The sequence below is a fragment of the Notolepis coatsorum genome (assembly GCF_963971535.1).
Source record: "Notolepis coatsorum genome assembly, chromosome: 10".
NCBI classification, from domain to species: domain Eukaryota; kingdom Metazoa; phylum Chordata; class Actinopteri; order Aulopiformes; family Paralepididae; genus Notolepis; species Notolepis coatsorum.
In genome coordinates, this window is record NC_140174.1 from 121,324,841 (window position 1) to 121,350,247 (window position 25,407).

Genomic DNA, 25,407 nt, shown 5'->3' on the forward strand with positions numbered 1-25,407 from the left:
TCGGTCAAACATCACTCCTGCGGGTCTACACAACAGTTAGATCTCATACTGTGTTTACTCTAGGGATGTTCGGTATTGGCATTTTTTTTACCGATATACCGATATTGTCCAACTCTTAATTTCCGATACCGATATCCACCGATACCCCCCTTAGTCAGAACTAAAGTAGAATCCAATTCCTGAACTCTACAATAACCCGTTGCCCATGTACCATATGATAGGTTTTCCCAAGTTGCAGGAATGAATTATCGGGCTCAATGCTTGAGTTAATGAATGAATGAATGAATGAATGAATGAATGAATGAATGAATGAATGAATGAATGCATGAATGAATGAATGAATGAATGAATGAATGAATGAATGAATGAATGAATGAATGAATGAATGAATGAAAACTTTATTTAACAGATTGCAGAATGGGTACAATACAGTACGGCTCAATACACACAGTTGTTACGGGGATGCAGACCAGAGAAAGACTTTCGTCTTGTTTACATCAGGGTCCCCCATTTTCAATTCATAAGACATTTATGACATACATGACATCATGACATTTATGGCATAGGGACATACATGACATACAGGTATATAGTACTGTTACATTTGTGACATATACGATATGCAAATATACAGTACTGTTACCCATAGATCCTAACAGAGAATATATACATATGATGGGGAGGAGACTGTACATTAGGAGGGGGTGGATGGGTGGGAGAAGAATATATACATACGGTGGGGAGGAGACTGTCTATTAGGAGGGGGTGGAGGGGGGGGTTTGGACATTTACAGGGGCCAGTTTCTAATTGCAGCCTCCCGTAGGTGCTCTTTAAGAGCGGTTTTGAATGTGGGTAGGGATTCACATTCCTTTACAGCTTTGGGTAGGGCATTCCACATTGTTGTGGCATAATTGCGAAACGTGTTTAGTCCCTTGTTTGTGCCGAATCTGGGTTCAACATGATTTGTGGAACTCCCTCTGGTGTTGTGGGCGTGGTATTCACTGACCTTTGGGAAGTATTTCGACATGTACATGGGTACCTGTGTGGTGTAGTGTATCTTGTAGACAAGGCCCATTGCAAGTTGCTGTACTCTGTCGTCTCTACATGTGCGCTGAATAATAAATAATAATAATAATGTATTTGATTTGTAATGTGCTTTATAATTGTGGAGCAAATCTCAAAGCGCTACATTTTAAAAGAACATAAAAACTAGCAAGCGTAAAAGAAGAAGGAATAAAAAATAGGCAAGACTAAAGCATGGAGTCAAAATAACACTAACACTAGTAGCAGAGTAAGAGAAACATAGAATAAATAAAACTGGTCAAAGAAACTGGTAAAAGAACATAAAAAGAAGAACATAAAAAAATCAAAAGGCTCCATTAAAAAGATGAGTTTTGAGGCCCTTTTTAAAAGCATCCACAGTCTGTGCTCTCAGGTGGTCATGGAGAGCGTTCCACAGACTGGGAGCGGAAGAGCAAAAAGCCTGATCTTCCACGGTTAGATTGAATTGATTGAAAATGTTTAGGGCTGTCAAAATTAATGCCTTAACCCTGGAGATTAATTGAAATTATTTAAAGGGGTTATGCACTGCTATTCCTAGCACTATTTGGGCAACTTTACACACTTCCTGTGAGTCTATGTAACACATCTGTAATTTTTATTCCAAAAATAATCATTGTTTTATATTTCTAATCTTGTACTCAAAACCAGCATTTTTCAGCCTCATGAAAGCAGGCTATTATTGGCTTGGCTCCACCCATACTAGCAGAATGCTTTGAGTGACAGCCACCCACCAAATAGCTCCGCCCATCTCCCCGTCAGAGATTAGGTTTCAGGTTACATACAAATATGGTATGTCATAAATATAGAGATGTAGCAGTACTGTCTATCTATATATATATATAATATGTTACCATGAATTGAAATTGGGGGACCCTGATGTAAACAAGACGAAAGTCTTTCTCTGGTCTCCATCATAGCAGTACTGAGCAGTACTGTAGCAATACAAATATGGTATGTCATAAATATAGAGATGTAGCAGTACTGTCTATCTATATATATGTTACCACTATTTGTAAAAGCCACAACCACGTTACCATATTTGTAATAATGTAAATCATTGTGTCGTTCATATTGTGTCGTACATATTGTGTATACACCGTTAGAAGCTAACATAGCTTAGCTTGGTAGCTATTGTGCTAACAACATATCCCGACGTCCGGCTCGCTGGCCGGCATGCACGCCCGACACAAAATGGTTCTCTCCTCTCTGTACACCCCCGTCCCCACGGGTACCCTGCCGGGGAGCCCATGGACGCGACAACGGCGGCAGCCGTAGGGTGCTCGAGCCCGCCGTAACGCTAGTGGTACACAATAGCTATGAGCTAACTAACGCTCGCGTCCACAAGCTCCCCGGCAGGACACCCGCGAGAACGGGGGCACACAAGGAGGAGAGAACCACCCCAAATCGAGCACTCATGCCGGCCGACAAGCCGGACACCGCGGTTGTTGTTAGCACAATAGTAGCCCACTGTGATGCACCGAGTGGGCCACCATTGATCAACATGCAGCGATGTGTAGCTTGCATGATGCGTGTGCAGTGCTTTGCCACACAGGTCTGAGAAGAGGACCTGCACATGATAGCAACCGGGAGCGTCGCGGAGCATTCAGCCTGCTGGCTACCTAGATCCACTTCAACCAGCCGAGCGTCGGGAGCTCCAGCAGCTTGTCGATGTGCTAATAGCCTGGAGCCAGCTACCGTTAGCTTGCAGAGGCTCCAGCACACCGACAAGCTGTGTAGCCAGCTACCGTTAGCTTGCCGAGGCTCCAGCACACCGACAAGCTGTGTAGCCAGCTACCGTTAGCTTGCAGAGGCTATTAGCACACCGACAAGCTGTGTAGCCAGCAGGCTGAATGCTCCGCGACGCTGGTTGAAGTGGATCTAGGTAGCCAGCAGGCTGAATGCTCAACGACGCTCCCGGTTGCTAACGCCGGCCCCGGCTGGTGCTAAGTAGCTAGCGATCGCTCCCGAGTCCCGAGAGCTAACGCCGGTCTGTCTGTCGAAGACCGAGGGAACCGCATCAGGCTTCAGCTGATTAGTGATCTTCTGGACAAACCTTCCACCCTGCAGGTAGCAAGAATGGAGGCGGGCATTACTAAAACCACAGAGCCAATCACATCACCGTGCGCTATAAACAGCGCCCTGTGACGTGCACCAGGTCGTCAAATCAACATGACCTGATTTACTAGAGGCAAAGAGGGGATGGGCTGTAGCTGAGGAATTCGCCAATATAGTATTTAGGCCCAAAAACACATTGATACGAACTCCTATTACTATAATACAATGCTAGAGACTGAAAAATGACATTTATAATGCATAGCACCTTTAAAGCATTAATTTTTTTTTATCTAGATTAATCTATGGAGTGAAAAATGTTCAATATAATATAAGAAAGCGGTCTAGCTGAGTCAATGTTGATGGTTTTGTTGAACATTTGTATTTCACAGGAGAGAAACTGTATTCAAAGAAAGCTAATAAAATAGTCTTTGAATCTAAATATACTTTCTTTGTGTTGATTTTACATTAATTCCATGATTTTACTCAAGTAAATATCTGTTACAAGCTTCGGTCTTAAGTAGAAAAATGCGATTTTTTATCTAGATTAATTACAGAAAATTGTTAGATTTATTCGTTTTTTAATCTATTGACAGCACTAAAAATGTTATTAACAGATTGCAGAATGGGTACAGGCGGGGTGGGGGTAACTGTACATTGGAGGGGGTTGGGTTTGGACATTTACAGGTGCCATTTTCGAATTGCAGTCTCCCGTAGGTGCTCTTTGAGAGCGGTTTTGAAAGTGGGTAGCCTTTGATAGGCAAAGGTGCGGAGTTTGGTCCCTTGGGCACTGGAGGATTTGAGGTTTGCCTGGCCGGAGCGGAGGTGTTGTGAGGAGAAGTGAGTTCTTTGAGGTATGGGGGGGGGGAGGGGGGGGGGCGTTTCCGTGGAGTCATTGGTGAGTGAGCAAGGAGACTTTGAACTCAAACCTGAGTGAGACAGGGAGCCAGTGAAGGGACTTGAGGATAGGTGTGATGTGGTGGTGAATGCTTGAGTTAAGGTGCTCTACATCAGTGTTTCTCAACTGGTGGGTCGCGACCCAAAAGTGGGTCGCAGGGCCATTTTGAGTGGGTCGCGGATGTGTGTGTTAAAAAAAAACACCTATCTTTGTGAAAGTGGCTTCTCAGCTCTGGTCCAGCTGAAGACAAAGCAGAGGAATAGATTGGACATTGAGCATGACCTCAGAGTTGCTTTGTCTACCATCACCCCAGACTTTGAGACTCTTGTCAGGACAGGAGCAAACAACATCCCCAGTTATCCCATTAGTTCCCTGGGATGTTAACCTGTTAAGCCTTAAGGTCCCCCTGGACCCTGCTTTTCTTTATCATAAATCGATCAATAGAGACCGTATTAGATCCCCAATTATCATATCATCGGGCATCATTGGAAAGCCACACTCATTGGCTACAACCCTGTGCAAAGATTTCCGAGATCGCCAAATGATTGACGGAGCTAGAGCCCCGGGAGTCTGGGGTGGTAATGTGTACTTTTGCGTACTTTGGGGCATGCCTTACATATGGCATGTAACTCTAGAACCGCTGAACGGATTTTGTCACCTGAAAGGGCAATCGACAGGGAACAAATAGGGCTTTAAATCCATCTATATATTGTATTAAAAGAAATGCACACCAGAGCCACTAGAGGTCGGCAAAGTGGCATCGCGAATCGTCCACATGTGGGCTCTTGGATGTTAACACATTGGTCGCCAAAAACTACTTACGCCGTTTTTGCCCGCCATGCGTTGAACGCCAACAACCCCGACTAACCTTAATGTCATGCACTTGTCCTAATAAACTAACCTACACTGTAACACGCAACACTTTGATGAACATTGTTACTCAGCTGATAGAGTTATACCCTTCTTGCTGTCTTGTCGCACAGAACTTGTAAGTCGCTTTGGATAAAAGCGTCAGCTAAATGACTAAATGTAAATGTAAATGTACGCCGTTTTTGGGATCAATATTTCATTTTTTCGCCATGGCATTCATAATTCATCCAGCCAACCTCCGGACTCCAGCGGGACCCTGTATGAGATTGCAAGGCCTCAATACCGCCGCCTGGTGGATGGTCGGGCAAGTTACACTTTCGCCAAAACCGGAAGTGCCAATCGGTGCGTCGAGGAAATCCCTCCGGCAGTAGTGGTCTGCAAGGGCCTTGAAATGAAGCCCCTGCCCAGCCCGAGCCCGTGAACTTTAGGCCCTGCCCGAAAATAAGCCAGACTGTAAATAACATTTTAAGCCCTAGCCCGCGTGAACACCTGAAAAAAATTTTTAAATTTAATTTAAAATTTCTTTTTTATTTGTATTTGTTTTAAATATTCGAAAGTTTTATATGAACTTAATAAATAAACAAAAATTTAAATGTTCAATAGGTCTACCTAAATAACAGATAGTGAAAACTAAATAAGCATTAATTATATAGCCAAATATTAAATAGATTTTTTGTTTTAAATATTCTAAACACTGTTTATATATTAACTTAATAAATAAACAAAAACGAAAATGTCCAATAGGTCTGCCTAAATAACGCATATCACGCTGAAAACTAAGAAGCATTTACATAGCCTGTTTCGCTCTTATTAGAATGCCGTCCCAGTGCTCGCTTATTAGACTGACTCACACGGCAGCCTCGTAAAACGTATTGAAGATTTGAAGGCTATATGGAATCTTCTTTGACAAACACACACACACAACACAATAGCCTACTACTACTACATACACTATACAAACAAACAGAAAACAGAAATCAGATTTCAAGCAGAGCAACATAATGAAAGCACAACAGAACAGGGCAGCAGCGACCCCACACCAGCAAATAATAAACATCAGACTCACCACTTCGCTGTTGACGTCAGCAACGCGTTGAACAACGTTAACAAAACTTCGCCAACCGGCTACATACATCCAAGAACAAATTAAAACGTTCGCCAACTGGCTATATTCCAACACAACCAATGCCACTTCGGTCCGGTTCATTTGTTCATCATCCACCTGAGGGCTTCATCACTGTTCTACTCCCCTCGAGTTCTCCCTGCGCGCTGGCGCAAAAGAGAAAACGAAACTTAAGGACAACGAAACGTAAGGTTATCCTATAACCCTAGTTATACGAGTATAGAGAGCACGCAATAAAATAAATAAATAAATAAAAGATGGCGCTGCAAAGCCGTACAAAGCCGTACCCAGCCCGAACCCGTCGGGTCTGGTAGGGTTCCGTCGGGCTCGGGCAGGGTTGCAGTGCACTATCCGGCAGTCACATCTTGTTACGGGACTCCAGACAAACACTATAAAGTGCATTTGGATCGCTTTCTAAACTTAATAATCGATATGATTTCTGCGTTTATTGCGCCATACAAACCGGAAATGGATGTAGGAGATCGGCGTCAAATAATTGGGATCTTTCTCGGTAAGAGGACACTAACGTTATTTTCAGCCCGATTGTTTATTCATTTCACTGCAAACCATCTGATCAAGCCATAGTATATAAAGCCGTTACTGGCGATCAAGGAATTATAAACGACCCCCCCTCCCCTTCCTTCACACATGATGAAGCATAATGTATACCGATCATATACATTTTAATTTTTTAATATAGCGTGTATAGGAAAGAAACACCAATCGATAATCTATATATGCTTCAGGGCCTATAACTACTGTTTTTGGAATTACAGCAGAAAAGATTAAAAACATACTTATATTCTCGACGATAGTAACACAACATTGTATGAATGAAAAAATATAACGTTCCCACATCCTGAACGATAATCGATGTTGAATGGGCCATAGTAATGTCAATATAGCAATAACATTTAAAAAGTTATAGCCCTGCAAAGAAGGTAAACATCTCCATAGGCTTTCAACGGTGGCAGACTGGCTATATTGATGGATATAACCCATGGCGCCCAATGTGTTAACACATTCGGGGCCATTGGGATGCGTCTAATAAATCTCTAGAGGACCGGCAAATGTAAACAGATTTGGGGCTGTTTGTAGAGCTAAATCTATACTTATAGTATTGCTATCTGTCCATTCTCTTTTTTTTTTTTTTCACTTTTTCTTCTATTTTCTATATTTTTCTCCCATCCCAATATCGTATCATCCAATTCAACCCTCCCCTGTCACGAACGCTGTTTCTTGCCTCCCACAAGCCGGCTGCAATGTGGACTAAGTCATACATAGCACAAGTCCCCTCCGGTACTTGAGGTAACAGCAGTCGCATCTTTTCACCTGCGCAGCTCGATCTCTCAGTGGCGAGGAGTAACGCGTGGGAGGCTCACGCTGCCCCCGACACTTCCTGATTCTACTGCGCAGGCGCACCAACCGACCTGTAGGAGTCGCTGTCCACAACGCCCGATCCCCACCCTTCAGTTTCCCTCCCCGTAATACGGCCAATGTGTATTACTGCGGACGACCAGCTAAACTGAAAACAATGTGGAGAGCTGGATTCGAACACGCGAACCCAGCGTCTCTTCATTGGTGGCGAGTGCCTTGCCCACTACACCACCTAGCCGCCCACTATCTGTCCATTCTCATTGTCAATTGGGACCATAAACCGTCCCTTCAAAATGGATTAAAGAAATAATTTTTTCATCGATACGATCTCATTTTATAGCGCCGTGAATATAAGCGTTATACGGCATTTGGTCTTCCTCCTATATATACTCCCCCTAGGCCAGATCTTGGCAAAACACAATATCTCATTCCATTGCTTCACCGATGACGTGCAGGTTTACCTCCCCTTAAAGGCAAGCCCACCCAAGGGAAGACGTCAATAGAACCACTGCTTGACTGCCTGGCAGAAATAAAGTGCTGGATGTCCGAAAACTCCCTGACATTGAACGAAGGGAAAACCGAGGTCATTGTTTTTAATAGTGCCCCCCCGGCCCCCCTCATTGACGCACTTGGTCCCCTGGGTCCAAACCTCTCCACCTCTGTCAGGAACCTCGGGGTCATCTTCGACAGCAATTTTAAATTCGACAAACAGGTCAGCGCCGTAGTTAAAAACAGTTTTTACCACTTTAGACTCCTGGCGAAGACAAAGGCATACCTCTCCCAAAGTAACCTAGAGACGGTGATACATGCCTTTGTCACCACTCGCCTCGACTACTGCAATGCTCTGTACACGGGCATCGACAAATCCCTCCTCCGCCGCCTACAATTGGTGCAGAACGCAGCCGCGCGCCTCCTCACCAAAACAAGAAAACACGAACACATCAGCCCAGTTTTGGCCTCGCTCCACTGGCTGCCTGTTAGCTTTAGGATCGATTTTAAATTAGCCCTAAATGTTTTTAAATCATTAAATGGCACGGCTCCTCTATCTGTCCGAGCTCTTGCACCGCCACACTAGGGGTGGGCGATATATAGAGTATACTCGATGTATCGCGGATTGTTCTACCCGAGATGTAGTACTGTACTATATCGCGAACATCGAGTATTTAGTTTATATGGCGCCGCCCGCGGCCGAGAGACACTCGCAGTGCTTTCCTCGAGAAGGGACGGCGGAGCTATAGGCTAACGTTAGTGTATTGGTCCCGAGTGTAGCAGGGACGGCGGAGCTATAGGCTAACGTTAGTGTAGTCAGGGCTGTACAGTGCGATATAATGTTGCGGTTGTAATTTCATTAGACAGACCAGCGCGGACCTTTAATAACATGTACTTTAATTGACACGAGCAATGAGCTAACGGTAGCTGCTAACCAAGGTATCCATTAGGATTATGCTAAGCTAACTAGCGATAGCTGCTAACCCTGGGAAACGGTCAAAGCGGACTCCACAAGACTAGTTCCATTCGTGAGGAAAGGGGGTGGATATTGACAACGCTTGACAACAGAAGTTTAAACATACCGGTAACTTCATATTTATTGGTTATTCGTTTCTGTATATCATTCAATTTCCATCTCCGTGTGTCTCCATCTCCATCTCTTCCCGTTTACATTCGAGTGTGACGTCATCACCTACGGCAGCTTAGACGATCAAAACGCGAACCTAGAACAAAACCCGAGGGGGAGGGGGGGGGGCTGGCTCTCTTGTTCATTCTCGCCCCCTCTCTCTCTCTCTCTCTCTCTCTCTCTCTCTCTCTCTACATTCAATGATTTAAAGTAGCCAAACGTTACAGACAGTATAAATACTAACTGGATAGTTGATGATATAAACATTTAATTTCATTATCTGAAATATTCTAAAATCATTAAGTCTGCTATAAGCCATTATACCTTTGTGTGTGATTATTATTTTCTCACAGTAGGGTGTGTATATATATACATATATATGTGTGTGTGTGTTTGGCTAAAGTGGATAGAAAACACAGTACTGTGTAAAAGTCTTAGGCACCCAAGAGTTTTTATATAAATTGTCTTAGATGTAAATAAAATGTTTTATTAGTGTGTCAGTAGACTACTCTTAGTACATTTTCATTAAATTATTTTTTAAAGCATCTTCATGGTTTAATAATGCAAACATATGTTGCAGGGACTTATTATAATCATCATATTGGCGTGACTGTATGCATCAAAGGGTTAAATCAAGCATTTTTAAGTGATTTAGAGGAAATGTCAAAATAACGCGATATATATCGTGTATCGCGATATGGCCAAAAAATATCATTTAGAGGCCATATCGCCCAGCCCTACGCCACACCCCCCACCGATCCCTCAGATCAGCTGACCAGCTGCTATTGGTGGTGCCCAGAACCAGGCTCAAGACTAGGGGAGACAGAGCTTTCTCCACCGCAGCGCCTAGATTGTGGAACAGCCTCCCCCTCGCGTGTATCACTTCCGCAACGGATTTAGTCGGATTTCGGTTTCCGGGTTCGCCTGATTGGCCACTAAGCCCACGTGACCCTACGCTAGCACGCCCCCCTTACCCCGCTTACGGGAGTCACACACAGCTAGAGTCACACACAGCTAGCGGCAGGCAGAGAGCCTTGCTACTACTAGCCGAGTGATGAATGAAGCTGTGCTCCGTGATCATAGCCATCCATCTCTAAAGCTAACCACTATTTGTAAAAGCCACAACCACGTTACCATATGTAATAATGTAAATCATTGTGTCGTTGTACATATTGTGTATACACCGTTAGAAGCTAACGTAGCTTAGCTTGGTACCTATTGTTGTGCTAACGCCATCCCGACACCCAGCTTGTTAGCCAGCATGAATGCCCGATGTAGAAGGCATAGACGCAGGTCGCTTGTTGGCCGGCATGAGTGCCCGATTTGGGGTGGTTCTCTCCTCTTTGTGTGCCTTTGTCCTTGTGGGTGTTCTGCCGGGGGAGCTTGTGGACGCGATAATAGTGGTGGTTGTAGGGTGTTTGAGCTTGTAGTGCTAGTTAGCTCATAGCTATCGTTAGCTTCTAACGGTGTATACACAATATGTACAACGACACAATGATCAAACACCTTATAAATACTATTGTCATGTCCATAAGTTCCCTGGCAGAATACTTGTGAGGACAAGGGTATACAAGGAGGAGAGAACCATTTTAAATCGGGTATTCATGCTGGCTAACAAGCTGGGTAGCTATGAGCTAACTAGCGCTACAAGCTCAAACACCCTACAACCACCACTATTGTCGCGTCCACAAGCTCCCCCGGCAGAACACCCGCAAGGACAAAGGCACACAAAGAGGAGAGAACCACCCCAAATCGGGCACTCATGCCGGCCAACAAGCGACCTGCGTCTATGCCTTCTACATCGGGCATTCATGCTGGCTAACAAGCTGGGTGTCGGGATGGCGTTAGCACAACAATAGCTACCAAGCTAAGCTACGTTAGCTTCTAACGGTGTATACACAATATGTACAACGACACAATGATTTACATTATTACATATGGTAACGTGGTTGTGGCTTTTACAAATAGTGGTTAGCTTTAGAGATGGATGGCTATAGGGCTGGGCGATATGACGATATTATATAAATATCGGGTACAGTTCATTAACGATACACTTTTTTAACGTATTGTGGATATCGTGATGTTTTGCCCAAGAGGATTGTGTCGCGTCAATCTGGTCCACACCCGTTCAAACTTTTGAACAACGCCGCCCCCACACACACTACTGCATCAAAGTTACTAATTATTATTAACAAAGGCATTCGTTTTGTGGCATTAACGTTATATAGTTACACGTTCAATAACATTAGCGTATTTACCCAAACATAGCAATGTCCGATGACGACATAGATAGCAAGCGTTACTGTTCATATCTCAGCCCGTGCGGAGTTGTGCATGCCCATTCTGCGGTCTGTTAATAAAGTTTTCAATCAGACAGATGTATGGAAAGGCTTTTATTATAACATTCGTTGCAATAAAATCATTATGGCTTGTTTAGTCATGCTGCGGTGCGCTGGTAATCACTCGTCTGCCGCAGGGAGCTGTTGTTGTCGCTGAGCTCAGCTCTCGTCAAAATCAATTGCGGAAGTAAAAAACGCATAGAGCTTGCCGATTGGTGCTAAGAACAGCAGGGCGGGTTCAATCGGTGTGACGTAATTGGCAGACTCGACTGTCAATCAAAATTATTCTGTTGCCGGCTGAATGATCGAATGAATGAAAACGTTATTAACGATTGCAGAATGGGTACAATACAGTACAGCTCAATACAACAACAGTGGACTGGGGGATGAAGACCAGAAAAAGACTTTCGGCTTTTTTACATAAGGGTCCTCCATTTTCAATTCATCAAAACATTTAGAGACATACAAATATACAGTAGTTTCATAAAAATGCTAAAATGCTATTTATTGATTGATTGATTGATTTAAAACTTTATTAACATATTGCAGAATGGGTACAGTACAGCTCAATACATACAATTGTTAAGGGGATGCAGACCAGAGAAAGTCTTTCGTCTTGTTTACATCAGGGTCCCCCATTTTCAATTAATCATATTTCATATCTAAATCATATAATATCTCATTGCTAAATATATGCAATATATAATCTAATAATCCAATCATCTAAATCTAATATATAATATAAAAATGCTAAATGCATGGGTATTTTATTTAGTCTTTAATGTTAGCTTGCAAACTCAAATACTGTCTTGGTAAGCCTCATAATGAATTGTTTGGGGAAAAAAAGAAAAACATCGTGATGTGTATCGTGTATCGCCGAAAGGTCAGAAAATATCGTGATATCATATTTAGGCCATATCGCCCAGCCCTAGATGGCTATGATCACGGAGCAATAGTGCTGTTAGGTGAAACAGATACAGCTTCATTCATCACTCGGCTAGTAGTAGCAAGGCTCTCTGCCTGCCGCTAGCTGTGTGTGACTCTCAGGCGTAAGTGGGGTAAGGGGGGCGTGCTAGCGTAGGGTCACGTGGGCTTAGTGGCCAATCAGGCGAACCCGGAAACCGAAATCCGACTAAATCCGTTGCGGAAGTGATACACGCCTCCCCCTCGGCATACGGACCGCCCAGACCGTGCAGGCTTTTAAATCACTCTTGAAAACCTACCTGTTCTCCTTGGCCTTCCCCCCTACGTAATCACCACTAGACCCCTGGCCCTTTTATCCTCTTTGTTTTACTGTGTCCTACCAGTTTTTATTGCTTTCATTGCTTTATTATGTTTTTAATCTTATATCTTGCACCATATTGTTTTGTTTTTGTTGCTTTCATTGCTTTACTATGTTTTTAATCTTATACCTTGCATCACATTATTTTGTTTTTATCAACTTGCTTGTGAAGCACTTTGGTGCCAGCTGCCGCTGCCTGGAAATGTGCTATATAAATAAAACTGACTTGACTTGACTAGTATATTTCCTGGAAGGCAAGATAAAGGGCTAATAGCTACTAACGTTATATCCAATGGCATTTCCGTTATACAGATGCTACAGTTGAGCACGATCCTCAAGCATGTATGCATGAAAGGGGGGGGGGGGGGGCGGGGGACGTTGTTTCTTATTATTGATTACCAATAACCGTGTTCATCTAAGTAGCCACATAGGCCGATCGTATCGTATCATAACAAGGCTCGATCGGGCTGTAATTTATGTGAAAAAGATCTTACCATGAGCCGGTTGGATCCCCCCGAGCATTTCCCCGTTATTGATCGCCATCTGGTAGATCGATATGTCCATTGGCTGATGATAAATCCCCTTATTGCATAGTGAAATCCGCAATCCAAAATGTAATCCAAGCTACATGCTGCACATCCAGAATCCAGCTAACTGAAAACTCCATTGAAAGTAAAAAAAAATAAGAATGCTCCGTTCAGCCACAGGGCACACTGCATTATCGCGATAGCGCCCCTAAGAGGATCTGGCCGGTATTGCACTTTCTCGAATTCAAAGAGTAGGGTACATGTCAGTGGAGGCTGCTGACCAAATTTTTTGATGAAGCACAAATTATTATATTATATTTATAAAACATCCCCCAATGTGTGTGTCAGTAGTGGCTGGTGAGTTCAAAAATTTGGGAGGACGGGAGAGATAAAAAATTGTAATAAAGAAGTACAGACAGTGTGGTTATGAAGACAGCAGACAGACACTAAACAGGCACTAGTAGTAAATACCTTTAAGTACGCCTCACTTACAAACATCACATCAATAGCTATAGGAGAGGAGGAGGAGGGGAGAGGAGGAGGAGGAGGGGAGAGGAGGAGGAGAGGGAGATGAGGAGAGGGGAGGAGGAGGGGAGAGGAGAGAGGAGAGGGAGAGGAGAGGAGGAGAGGAGGGGGAGAGGAGGAGGAGGAAAGGAGGGGAGAGGAGGAGGAGGAGGGGAGGAGAGAGAGGGAGGGAGGAGAGAGAGGAAGAGGAGGAGGAGGGAGAGGAAGAGGAGGAGGAGGGAGAGGAAGAGGAGGAGGAGAGGAGATGTTGGGTCCAGAACTGGTTGGAAAGGAAATTATAGAAGAACCCATAGCAAAGTTGTACAATAGAGCTTGTAAAATTCACGGTAAATTTCCACCCTGGACTACTGCACTCTCAGTCACAGCTTGGGACTTGTCATTTTGCCTGGATGTACAGAACGCATCACCAGATCAATCTCAGATGCACATCACTCAGCACTATAGGAACTGAACTGAACTGAACTGAACTGAACTGAACTGAACTGAACTGAACGACACACACACACACACACACACACACACACACACACACACACACACACACACACACACACACACACACACACACACACACACACACACACACACACACACACACACACACACACACACACACACACACACACACACACACACACACACACACACACACACACACACACACACACACACACACACACACACACACAAGGCCGCGTGTAGCTTAATCCCAGCGGAAGAGTGCAAGAGCGCTTCCGCATTTTGCCCTGATTGGCCGCGGTAATGCCCTCCAAATGCGCATTTTCTTTCCCCCCGCTCAGACGCCGAAATGGAATGCATGTAGTACATTGCAACACAACGCAGCATTTCCGCGTACATTGCAACGTAACACAACGCAGCTGTCAACTGTACTTTACATATTATCCAAACGAGGACCACATAATGTTATTTCCCTGTACATTGTAACGTTAACACAACGCAGCTGTCAACTGTACTTTACATATTATGGAATACATGTATATTATCGCGACGCGATTCACTCGCTGTCAACTGTACTTTACATATTATCCAAACGAGGACCACATAATGTTATTTCCCTGTACATTGTAACGTTAACACAACGCAGCTGTCAACTGTACTTTACATATTATGGAATACATGTATATTATCGCGACGCGATTCACTCGCAACGCCATAATGTTTATTTCCCTGTACATTATAACGATAACACAACGCAGCTGTCAACTTTACTTTGTAACATTGTTTTTTCGGTCATTCATAAAATTGATTGAATGAAATTGATTGAATGAAAATAACAGATTGCAGAATGGGTACAATACAGTACGGCTCAATACACACAATTGTTAAGGGGATGCAGACCAGAGAAAGACTTTCGTCTTGTTTACATCAGGGTCCCCCATTTTCAATTCATCAGGACATATATGACATACAGATAAACTGACAGCCCTAATTACAACCTTTATTTAATGGTTAATATTTTGATAAAAGGTAATTTACTATATTTGTATGGCATTTACACTTAAAGTAGAAAAACAAAAGTAATCTGTAAAATAATAGTGAATTTCCTGTGAAAAAACATTTATTTTTTACAGTACGTTACACACACAAATGCTACATTATGACAAATTTTACAAAGAAAGTATATTTAGATTCAAAGACTATTTTAATAACTTTCTTTGAATACACGGTTTCTCTCCTGTGACGTACAAATGTTCAACAAAACCGCCAACATTGACTCAGCTAGACCTCTTTGTTATATCTGCAGCGCTAACAGAAATAAAAACAACCCAGGCCTATGTTAAAGTGCAGCTTGGCTTAGAGGATAATGTCTTGTATGAACTACCAGTAATATAAATCATATTAACAACAAAAATGTGTTACGCCTTCATGTCAGATGATTTTCAAAAAGGAAAATGTACTCTGTCGTCTACTCTACGCCATCCTAGGTTGTCAAAGTGGGCAGGGGTGAGGTGGGTTCTAGACCCATGTTACTGACCAGACACTCTATATCAGTGATGTCTGTTTACTGCAGAGTGGCAGCGCTAACAGAAATAAAAACAACCCAGGCCTATGTTAAAGTGCAGCTTGGCTTAGAGGATAATGTCTTGTATGAACTACTCAATCAATCATGTACCTCGGCGCGGCTGAATAACAGTAGCAGTGATCGCCTGCTGCGTCCATCGTGTGTATATATGTGTGCTAATATGGCGCGTTAGCGTTAATATGTGATTAATATGAACCAAAGCGTGTTAATATGTGATTAATATGATCGCCTGCTGCGTCCATCGCGTGTATATATGTGTGCTAATATGGCGCGTTAGCGTTAATATGTGATTAATATGAACCAAAGCGTGTTAATATGTGATTAATATGAACCAAAGCGTCGAACCAAGCGGGGATCTCATGCGCATGCGCGCACGCAAGCACCTGGGCGAAGGAAAAGGAAATGCGCATTACCGTACTGGCGTATGGCGAAGAATGCGGAAGCGCTCTTGCACTCTTCCGCTGGGATTAAGCTACACGCGGCCAGGCCACAGCGGACCAAAATAAATCGCTCATTACCCACAGAAAGGCAGAAAGCATACCAACGCATGCAGTAAAATACAGCCAATTAATTCATAATCAACACAGACCCGCCCCACACAGCTACTAAATATAAAAAAATAAAATTCACTCACCATTGACGACGTTACTTCTTAGGAGGAAATAGAGTCCCTGTCGCTCCCATCACATGTAAATGAAATCCATCCTTCGCTCTTTTCTGATGAAACGTTCAATTAGGGCTGGGCGATAAAACGATAACGATAACTATCGCGATAAATTATTTCCTCGAAATAAACATGAAACGTGGTCGCAAAGTTTCGATATATCGATTTTCCAAGCTTGGCTCCGTTCTATCTCCCGTTCAGCCTCGGCTCAACACACTCACTAACAACAACCAGCGTTACGTGATGACGTACTTACGCACAACAGCTAACAACCAATCAGTGAAGGAGATGGCCGAGACCCGGAAGGAGGTAGGACTCACTCAACAAGGCTTGCTAGGCTAATTAGCTTCCACGGCATTGTTTTATATATTTACGTGCCGAGTATGTGTGTGTTTTGAATTCTGAGGCCACGTTTATGGTAGTGTGGGATATACAGTGGACGCCGTTTCAATATATTGTGGCGGAAGAGAGTATTTTAGTGTCATATTTAGCACATTGTCATGGAATACTCCGCTTAGAACCAACAGGCTGGCTAGGTTAACTAGCTTGCACGTCGCTGTTTTTATATATTTACGTGCCGAGTATGTGTGTGTTTTGAATTCTGAGGCCACGTTTATGGTAGTGTGGGATATACAGTGGACCTCGTTTCAATATATTGTGGCGGAAGAGAGTATTTTAGTGTCATATTTATTGTCATGAGATACTCCGCTTGTCGGCTAACGTGCGCAGACTGATGACGACATCAACTCGACTTGAGACATTCGCAGCAGCATAAGAAGTTAATTAAACTTGACGGACATTATATCGACGATAATTATCGATATCGAATTATATGAAAATAATTTTATAATTTTATCGCGATAACGTTTTTGGTCATATCGCCCAGCCCTACGTTCAATGACCTCCTCTGCAGTTGCAAATCCAGCAATGCAACAAACAGCAGTCTTTTGTGATCTAATCGATCCTTCATTTGCGTGAGGATGCTGTCGCAATCCACGAAACATTGTTCTGTTGATGCGTGACACACCTTCCATTTTCGGGACTCCGACTCCGACAGGTGGTCACCCAAGCGATTGCCAAAGCAGTGCACTCACCAAAGCTGTGGGCTCACCTATCCCATCTTCCTCTTCTTCTTCTTCCTCTGGGTGAACGTTTCGATGACTTAGCTATTAGCTCACGTTAGCTACAACAAGTTAGCTTACAGACAGTCCAAGCCGGCAATCACGTCAATTACACTACTTCAACTGAGATAAAAAAATATATATATATATCATCAAACGATGCACAATAAGTTCATGAACAATAACAAAACACTCCACCCTGGGCCTGGTAGCTGCGGTGGTAGCCCTTTACTTTAGCTACGTTAGCTCCAACAAGTTAGCTTCTTCAACTGAGATAAAATGATTTTGTAAACAAAGCTGCAGAGCCACAGAGTTGACACCATTCTCTGATTGGATTTCAAGGCTGTCAATCATTCAACCTCCGTGTAGCTGCAGAGCCGCAGAGTTGCTACCATTCTCTGATTGGATTTCAAGGCTGTCAATCATTCAATCCCCCATTCAATGGCAAGAGTTTAAATGCACGGACCGTGCTTAGATGACGTTAATAGCCTATTTTGAGTGGCTATTATTTAATCCCGGGTCAACCCGTGCAGGGAATTCTGCACCAGTTTTTACTGCAGCCATTACTGCAGTGCAGGCCTGAGCTCAGAGCTGGCAATTTTGGCAATTTTTTAAGAAATAAAATTCACTGGGATTTTTTTTACAGAGGAAAACATTTCTAATAAAAAAATTATAATAATAATAATAATAAAAAAAATATATATATATGTATATATATATATATATATATATATATATATACATATATATATATATATATATATATATATGTAAATTAATAATAATTATGAATTATGAGTGAATTTGTGTTTCAGGTGTTGTCATGGAGAAACCTCCACTGGTACATGTGCAGTGCAGCTCGGCGACCTTGAATAGGTTATTAAAATGGAATAAAAGCCAAAACAACTTGCCACGGATATATCCGTGCTTCTGTCCACAATGGGTGGAATCGAAACACGTATATCCGTTGTTCGTCCCCATTGTGTTAACACATCCTGCACCAAAACCGTCGTACAACGTGTTTCAAGGTCATGCTAATTCTGCCATTCCACGGCGTACGACGTTATTGAGATCATATTTAATTTTTTCGCCATGTTATTCATAATTCCCTTACGGAGCCTGGTCTGATGCAGTGGGAGCCTGCACAACTCTGCAACGTTTCAATACTGCCGCCTGGTGGATGATCGGCGAGTTACAACCGGAAATGGATCGAGTCGATCTCCGAGCACCGGGGAAATGCGTCCGGCACTCACATATTGTTGCGGGACTCTAGACACACGTCCGTGTGTAGCGATCGCTGCCATAACTCAATAATCGATATGATTTGGGCGTTTATGATTATACAAACCGGAAATGGATCTAGGAGATCGCCGTCAAATAAGTGGGATCTTTTTCCTCCAGTCTCATCGGCGAACGGTAAGAGGACGCTGACGTCATTTTCAGCGCGTTTGTTTATTATTATTATTGCAAACTGCTCTGATCAATATATCACCCATACAACATAAAGCATTTACTGACGATCACGGAATTATAAACGACCCCCCCCCCGTTCATCCGCGCATGATAAGTCCTAATGTTTAGGATCATGTACAGTTGAAATTTTTTATATAGCGTGTATCGCCAACAAACGGCAGTTGATAATCTATATATGCGTTTATGCCTATAAATCACGTTCTAGGAATTACTGCAGAAAACGATAAAAACATATTTATATTCTAGACGGTATTTTCGTATGAATCTATGAATGAAAAAGTATAACGTTCCCACATCCTGAACGATAGATAATCGATGTTATGGGCCATAGCTGGGCCATGGCCTCAGATTCCACTCCTATGCCAACGACACACAACTCTACCTCTCCACCAAACCATCCACCCATCTCCCCACACACTCCCTTATCAACTGCCTTCACGAAATAAAAACCTGGATGTCATCTAATCTCCTCAAACTCAACAACAATAAAACCGAGCTCATGGTTGTGGCACCCAAGGCCCTGCTCCGGAAGGTTGGGGATCTCACCCTCAACATAGACGGCTGCTCCATCTCCCCATCCCCTAAGGTCCGCAACCTGGGCGTTATCCTGGACTCCACCCTTTCCTATCAATCCCATGTCAATTCCCTCACCAAATCCGCCTTCTTTCACCTCAGAAACATTTCCAGACTCCGACCATCACTTTCCGACACCACAGCTGAGACCCTCATCCACGCCTTCATCACCTCCCGCCTGGACTACTGCAACGGGGTCCTGTCCGGGGTCCCAAGCAAAACCCTGGACAGGCTCCAGTATGTTCAAAATTCAGCTGCCAGGGTTCTAACCCACACCAAACCCTGGCAGCACATCACCCCCACCCTCATCCACCTCCACTGGCTCCCCATCAAATCCCGCATCACCTACAAAACCCTCCTGCTCACCTACAAATCCCTTCACGCTCTGGCACCTCAGTACCTCAATGACCTCCTCCACCCCTACACTCAGTCACGGTCCCTGCGATCCACGGACACTGGTCAGCTCTCCATCCCGCGAACCAGACTACGAACGTTCGGGACAGAGCTTTCAGTGTGGCAGCTCCAACCCTCTGGAACTCCCTCCCCGCAGAACTCCGCAACGCCCCAACCCTGGACTCATTTAAAAAAACTGCTCAAAACCCACCTCTTCAACTTGGCCTTTAACCCCTAACTTTATATGTATATGTTGTGTCTGTCCACTATGTTTGTTAATTTGTCATCCCCCCCCCCTATGTAAAGCAACCTTGGGTCCAAAGGCGCTATATAAAACGAAGTTATTATTATTATTATTATTATTATTATTATTATTATTATTATTATTATTATTATTATTATTATTATTATTATTATTATTATAGTAATGTCAATTTAGCAATACAATTTAAAAAGTTATAGCCCTGCAAAGAAGGTAAACATCTCCATAGGCTTAGACTGATATATATAATTTTTTTTTTATGTTGTGGGACTTGTACAGCACTTTGTTCAACTTTGTCAGTGCTGTAAAGTTTAAACCTTTTTAAATCTTAGACAAACAAAACACTTTGCTTTCATGAAATATTGTAAGCCGTCATTTGAGGCTTTATAAAAGCAGCACAATGAACACAAATCTGTCAGTGCCGAGTCCGACCTCATCTTAAATAACAAACAGCATTGCTTGTTGTAGTTAACAAAGAGAGGCAGAGTTGATTTTGCAAAAAAATATATATAATTTATATTTTTTAATAATCAAATTTTATTTTCATATTCGAATCCCATGCCCATCGAACGAAGCTTCGAAGTATTTAAGACAGCCCTATTAAATGGACTGTTATATCTTATTAAATTGTGGACATTTATTCATTCCCACTTATTAGACACTATTTCTGATGGTAAAATGAGCGTACAAAGCAAAATACAGAATTCTGAAATATTAAAACGGAAAAAACGGAATTTGGAAAAAAATAAAATGGAATTTGGAAAAAAATTAAACGGATTTCATATGGCTCTACACACAAGGCGCACACTATTATTAATTGAAAATGGGGGACCCTGATGTAGTTCAAGTTCAAGTTTCTTTATTAGTTGTCATACAAAAGTACAGAATACTTTTATATAAAATGCTTCTTTCTGTTTTGCTCCAGAGATTGTGCTAGATAAAAATAGATAAGTATAAAATAGAAGTCAAGTATGTAGACAAAAGTGTTCAATATATATACAATATACAATGTAAACAAGACGAAAGTCTTTCTCTGGTCTGCAATTGTGTGTATTGAGCCTTACTGTATTGTACCCATTCTGCAATCTGTTACAATTTTCATTCATAGCGTTCACAACCTTTATTATTTTTTACTGTATGAAGCACAATCTCAGGTAGCCCCTTTCGTGACTTTCGGTTTGCAAACCGAAAGTCACGAAAGAAAGGGGCTAAATCTCAGAGGGCTCATACAGAACCAAGCAGTTCACTGTAATGTACATGTACCTTGAAAATGGGGGACCTTGATGTAAACAAGACGAAAGTCTTTCTCTGGTCTGCATCCCTTTAACAATTGTGTATTGAGCTGTACTGTATTGTACCCATTCTTCAATCTGTTAATAAAGTAATCAATCAATCAATCAATCAATCAATCAATCAAGCTTTACGAGACTGACGGGGAAACGCACCGGCGACATCAACTCTCACTGACGACTTCAAAAAGCGTATGAATTTGTTTCGAAAGTGAGCTACCTGTTGATGCTGCATCCAACCATCACATCAGCATTTTTGTGAGGTAAAAAAAGGTAGCTAAAAAAGTTAGCCTCCCCGTTTTCTCTCTGTGTGTCTCTCTCCAGCATGTGTAAACATCCCTCTCTTCTCCCGCGGTTCAGTTCCGGGTATGGGCTGAGCCTGACGCCATTGGCTAGATCCCCCGCCACGCCCACTTGGCTGAGCATGCTGGGAATCTGAGTCAAATCAGCACACACAAAAAAGAGAATAAATATTTGAGGAGTGAGGTGATCTGTGGTTTCTTCTGATCAGTTGGCTATTTAGGGCGGAATCACAAAGAGACTGTATCATGCACTCACTGTAATGCTGAATCACGTTCCATTTGTATACAATATGGTGAATAAAGTCATCTGAATCTGAGTCACAGCAGTGCTTTCAAATACGTTTTACTTTGCTTTGAACGTAAATAGTAACCATTGGCTAATGTCTCTCTGAGACACACATACATGAAGACATTAATATCTCTCTCTGAGACACACATACATGAAAACATTAATATCTCTCTCTGAGACACACATACATGAAGACATTAATATCTCTCTCTGAGACACACATACATGTAGACATTAATATCTCTCTGAGACACACATACATGAATACATTAATATCTCTCTCTGAGACACACATACATGAAGACATTAATATCTCTCTGAGACACACGAATACATTAATATCTCTCTCTGAGACACACATACATGTAGACATTAATATCTCTCTCTGAGACACACATACATGAAGACATTAATATCTCTCTCTGAGACACACATACAAGACATTAATATCTCTCTGAGACACATACATGTAGACATTATTATCTGAGACACACATACATGTAGACATTAATATCTGAGACACATACATGAAGACATTAATATCTCTCTCTGAGACACATACATGAAGACATTAATATCTCTCTCTGAGACACACATACATGAAGACATTAATATCTCTCTCTGAGACACACATACATGAATACATTAATATCTCTCTCTGAGACACACATATGAAGACATTAATATCTCTCTGAGACACACGAATACATTAATATCTCTCTCTGAGACACACATACATGAAGACATTAATATCTCTCTCTGAGACACACATACATGAATACATTAATATCTCTCTCTGAGACACACATATGAAGACATTAATATCTCTCTGAGACACATACATGTAGACATTAATATCTGAGACACACATACATGTAGACATTAATATCTGAGACACACATACATGAAGACATTAATATCTCTCTGAGACACACATACATGAAGACATTAACCTGTTCTACCCCAGGTGAAAATCTGCATAAAATGTATACCTAGGTAAATGGAATATTGCTCCACTTCTACAAGGGCTATTTGCATATTCTTGGTATCTAGGAACATCTATGGACCTCAATGAATGTATTCTCAGTGTCAGAAATATTGTGTCTATTACTAGGCTTGCTTAAATTCTGATGAAACAAAGGAAAATATGAATTATGATTTTTCTTTTCATCTTTGACAGTGAATAAAACCATGATAATAATGACCAAACTTAAAAAACTGCCACTGAGCTAATTCAGTACCCTCTTGAGATCATGTGTACAAAAGATCTAAGGAAATTAATAAAGGGAAGATGATAAAATTGAAGGTTTTGTATATACAGTAATGAATTCTCCCATCCGGACCAATGCAATTTGAAATATTATTATAGAATATAGAATATATGCTTATACATTACCTTATTATAGCCAATTCGCACATTTATATATATATATACATATAGTATCTTTCAAATGGCCGAGTTCAATTTGGATATAGTATCACCAGGCATGCGTAATAACATATACAGATATTTAATGTAATCGACTGTACTTTTTTATTTCTCCCACAGTGTAATCATTCTGTAACTAATTTCAGATCTAATTATTCCTACATGATTACAATAGTGTGGAGAAACTGACTGCGTTTCAATATTTGTCAAAAACGTTACCTTTTGTAGCTTATTATCGCGAATCATAACAATTATTGATGATTCCTTCAGAACGCCGAACTTTGAACGTCCATAGCAGACCACAGGAAGTGTAGTTTTGAGAAATTCCGACTCTAGGCTTGTTCAAGATGGGATAGGCGGACGCAGATCTGCGCAGGTTTTACTACGGCCTCGCCAAGCGCGTTGCATGACGGTTAGAATGTTGTCCGATTTGCTCTGAAAAACTGACGAGGCGAGGTGCGGAACTCCCGCGGGAGCGAGCCGCGCGCAGCATTCAGAGCGAGGCTCCCAGTACCTCTCAGCCGGCTGCTCCCGGCTGGGAAGCGACTTGCTACGGTCGCGCAAAGCGCCTATTGGCTCAGAAAAGTTGTCAGTCACCAGCCATGTGACAGCCAGTTATGAGATGAGACGTTATGAGACGTTTGATTGATTGAAAACTTTATTATGTTATGCGTTATCAACTTATCATCATATCATCATGATAAACTTCAAGCTGTCAGACACACACACACACACACACATACATACAGCAGTGTGTTGTGTGTGCGTGCGGCCAGGAGCGCGCAACAAGATGGTATACATTATGGTATATGAATAGTATATTCCACTATAGCAGTATATGGTGTGCTGTACATTTGAATCTGATCTAATTTTGCACACGGCCATCGCATTATAATACGCTGGACAGGTGTGTAATGTGTGTGTGGTGGTGACGTGAAAGCGTATCTGCCGCGCGAGACTAGGCGAGAGGCTCTCGTGAAATCGGCAGTGTCCGCCCTCTTAACTCCTCCCCCGGCTTCACTCGGCTACTCTCGTCTACTAGTCGAGGCAAACCGAAATCCATCTTGAACAAGCCTACTGGCAGATAGCTGGCGAGGCGATCTTCAAAATGGCCGCAAAAAAACTACAATTCCCATGGTTCAACATTTCCATTTCCGCTTCCGCGTCAAAAACGCGACTGAAAAATAAAAACTTAAAATGATAAAAACTCACTTTTAACCTATTGCTAAACTATTGCCAACCTAACGTTTTACATTCTACATGTATTTGTGACATAGTAGTGATAATAATACTTGAAAACGTTTGATTTTAAAAACGCAAATTTATTGCATCACTCATAAATATATTAATATATGATAATAATGTCAAAAAGGGGTCGGTACCGACCCCGTGGGGGGGAACAGGTTCTCTCTCTGAGACACACATACATGTAGACATTAATATCTGAGACACACATACATGAAGACATTAATATCTCTCTGAGACACACATACATGTAGACATTAATATCTCCATCTGAGACACGCATACATGTAGACATTAATATCTCCATCTGAGACACATACATGTAGACATTAATTAATATCTCTCTCTGAGACATACATGTAGACATTTTGATTGATTAATACAATTGTATTAACAGATTGCAGAATGGGTACAATACAGTACAGCTCAATACACACAATTGTTAAGGGGATGCACACCTGAGAAAGACTTTCGTCTTGTTTACATCAGGGTCCCCATTTTCAATTCATCATAACATATATGACATACATGACATACAGATAGACAGTACTGCTACATCTATACATTTATGACATACCAGATTTACAAATACAGTACTGTTTGTGATAAAAAAAATAGTCTAAAAAAGAGAATATATACATTTGACGTAGAAA

General features: G+C 42.1%; 1 protein-coding gene across 1 annotated transcript in view; it reads right to left on the reverse strand.

Moving 5' to 3' along the window:
- Positions 1-21,839, reverse strand: part of LOC311235699 (Fanconi anemia group C protein-like) — a gene marked incomplete at its 3' end in the record, with an annotated part of 117,949 nt that extends 96,110 nt beyond the window's left edge. Inside the window, exon 1 of the mRNA XM_084323166.1 lies at positions 21,710-21,839. The remainder of the gene's footprint in view (positions 1-21,709) is intronic.
- Between the last annotated feature and the right edge of the window lie 3,568 nt (positions 21,840-25,407).